Source organism: Frankliniella occidentalis, unplaced genomic scaffold (genome assembly GCF_000697945.3).
Source record: "Frankliniella occidentalis isolate FOCC.00 unplaced genomic scaffold, Focc_3.1 Scaffold37, whole genome shotgun sequence".
Classification (NCBI taxonomy): domain Eukaryota; kingdom Metazoa; phylum Arthropoda; class Insecta; order Thysanoptera; family Thripidae; genus Frankliniella; species Frankliniella occidentalis.
In genome coordinates, this window is record NW_026267167.1 from 653,194 (window position 1) to 656,568 (window position 3,375).

The 3,375-nt window shown below is 52.8% G+C and overlaps 1 protein-coding gene across 1 annotated transcript in view; it reads right to left on the minus strand.

Annotated features, from left to right (window-relative positions):
* LOC113212089 (uncharacterized) overlaps positions 1-3,375 on the minus strand; it is a 14,233-nt gene that overhangs the window by 9,486 nt on the left and 1,372 nt on the right. The gene's annotated exons all lie outside the window — the stretch shown is intronic.

Sequence of the window (3,375 nt, forward strand, 5' to 3'; positions counted from 1 at the left end):
GGGAGGAGGGGAGGAGGGGAAAGGGGGAGGCGAGACGTGTGTGGGGCATTACTCATTCCCCCACGACTCATACGCGAACACTGCTTTGCCATTTGTCGGCTCACGTCACACACTCTCAGACCGGTGCTGATAATTTTTTTTTCGTCATCTTAAACGTTAGAATTCTCCACAGGGAGGCATTACCCGATCAATTTCTTTTTTAAAAACTTTTCCGTGTAGTTTCGTTTGATATAAAATACCAAATGGGCAGCAGTATAAACATGCGTATTGCTGATTTTTAGAAAAACCCAAGTCCATATTCCTGCTAGCTTAAAGACTCTAACAGCGCCAGATAAAATTTCAGTCCCTCGAATTTTTATTTTTCAGTCTGTCATCACTTCCCCGTTTCTCTCAGCAGCAGAAGCTGCACCGACAGCTCTCTACGCTGTGGGCCCTAGCCTCTCTCCTCTCCCCGGAGGCCAGAGCCGGAGCGGCCGCGACCCGCACGGATTGGACTTTTTGGGCTTTTGAAAGTCAGCGGCGCCAATTGGCAGCCAGTGCGGCGACTGCTGCTGCTGCTGAGGCGCGGGATCTAATGAGCCTTTCGTCTCATTTAGGCGGCCAACAGAGTGGAAACAGAGAGTGCACCCCCCCCCCTCCCTCCACACGGAACACCCACCACGATCATACGCAACGAAATAACACAAGAAGAAGACAAAAAAACACAGCAGAAAGCCACGATTTAATTCTAATTATTTCCGCTTTTCTTGTGCCTAGCTTTTTTTTTCTAGTGTCGAGTGAGGGTAAAGGGCAAGGATGATCGCCGGGCGTGCGGGGTGACGAAAAGGCGTGTGCATGGCAATGAGACCATTTGCCACGCCCTTCAGTCACTTCCCCGGAGAGTGTATAGGAGAGGAGAGGGAGGAAGAGGGGGTGGTAGGGTGGTAGGGGAGAGAGGAGAGGGAGGGGAGGGGGTGCACAATCATGCCCAGTATCACTGCAGAGCCGCGCGGGACCGGCCGGCAAAGTCCTCTGGGAGGGGCGCAAATGCCACAACAAGCTCCCCCAACACACAGACCCCCCTCTCTCTCTGTTTTACTGCACTCGGAGGACCTTTTTATTTCAACTGCGTTCATCCCTTCGTCCATTTCTTTCCTCTCCACCCCCCGCAACAAACCGAGAGAATTGTTTCTGCCCTTCTCCATCCATCTCCTGCCGCAACCAACACAAAGTGCGCCACTATGTACTACACGGCCGTATCTTTTATTTTAAAGCGGAAATAACACACACAAAAATCTGTGATAAATATTATTAATTTTTTTTTTGCTGCAGTACAAAGTTGACTGAGCGTGCGGCTGAGAACTGTAGACGTTTGGAAAGTTAAAGGATTCATAAGAACGGGAGACGTTCAGTAACTGAGCTCATTTACATGTATATCGCCAAAAACTGAAAGTAAAAAACAAGATACCCTTTAAAAAAAACTTTTTGCAACTTCCCCTCCCGCGCGCTGGTGTCATTTTGTTACGGCACGCAATGGCGCGTCTCTGGTTACGTGGACGTCTGTTTGTGTTGTCCGTGAAGGGGGTAAACAACAATACATCATAAGTGTCTATGCACACACACCCCACCCCTCCCCGCCCCGCCTGCACCTCCCCGACGATCAAACTGCTTCTGCTGCCGCGAGAGCCCTGTCGCCCGAATACCTCAATCACGAGACAGTCATAAATTTTATCGCGAACCTCATTTTTATCCGTTTGCCTATCCGTGCGGCTACCTAAGAGAGAGAGAAAGAGATAGGTGAGAGAAAGAGAGAGAGAGAGAGAGAGAGAGAGAGAGAGAGAAGGGGGAGGGAGACGGTTTGCCTGGCCCCACACCGTCTGTTGTGATTTCGTACAAAGGGATGCACACCCAGTACAAGCGGTGCCCTTGATTTATGTGTCACCCGAGCTCCACAGCCGGTCGAGCGCTGCAGCGCTCATCAGCGCAGTGTGTATGTAAAGCAGCGTCATCAAAGTAATGCTCGTCATAATCGTCGTCGTCGACAACAAACTCGCAATGAGGCACGCCGCGCGACCGGTCTTATACGCGTTGTCGAACACACCGCGAACGGCAAAAGTTTCGAGCAAAAACAGTCGAGGGGACTACCGCACATCCACATCGTCTTGTGGATTGCTGTACGAAAAACGTTCTTGGCGAGTGGTGTCGCCGCCGCAAGACCAGCTGGACGACGACGACGAGCGTGTCCAGGAGCAGTGGGGCCGCGGCCTCATCCAGGTAGCGCACCCCGCTGCTGCCGCACGAGCCACCTACCCAGCCCCCCAGCCCGGGCAGTCCATCTGCAGTCCATTATATATCGACCTCAGCTGCTCACCCTCATGTCGCACCCCTCCTCCTCCTCTTCCTCCCTTCTTCTCCTTCTGCACACCTCTTCAGAAAACAGCAATCGTATGGAGACGGAGATGGAAACGGAGCAGTCGCGCGGTGCTTTGTGAGGTAGGAAGGCCTTTCTGTGTGCAGCTTGTCTTTTTTTTCCCGAAAAGAGTCAAGAAGTCAACAGAGCGGTGGAGAGGGAGGGGGGGGGGGTCACGCTCACCTTTGTGGCCGCAGCGCGCAGCACCTGGTGGAGGAAGGAGCGGCCGCAGCGGACACGACGACACGGACGCAATTCTGGGATGTGGTCCTCCTACCCTCCCTCCCTCTCACACACACACTCGGAACAGTGAGAGGGGAAAAATGGAAAACCCACTAAAAAACTAGTGCCAAGTCGTACAGTGGTATGGCCACTATGTGGTCACGCTCCCATATTAAATCACCATAGGCGCCAAAAATGACCCGCCAACAATGTATTTAACAACCTGTATTTGCCACCGTTCGTCCAAGCAAAGTTATACGTCCCTATCCTTTTCCCACCCAGCACCCACACGCGCTTTCAACGAAGACAGAAGACAATTAGGTGTTTACTTGTGTTTGTGGGTGTTTGTTAGAGAGAGAGGGAGCGAAAGACCCCCCCTTCCACCCCCATCTACGCCTCTCTCACCAATCCTTCTTCCCCCTCTCTACTACATGCTTGCGCAGGAATTATTTAAAACACAAGCGGATTATGTAGTATACGGATTTTTCGCGGACTCCCCCCCCCTCTCTCTCGAAGCTGACGAGGCGTTAACGACCATCACACACCAACCACCGCAGCATAACAAAACACCCCCCAACGCAAACACACACACACACACACACATGCACACACAGGCATGCGGCCAGTCCGCATGAAAAATTCAGCTGGCCGCGGTTGAGTGTGGCATCCGGCCAGGCGTGGTGTGGCGCGGCGCCCGCAAATCCCGCCCCCTCGGCCCCTGAGTGGTCGGTCTGCCGCCATGGCCGGTTATAATTCGCTACTAA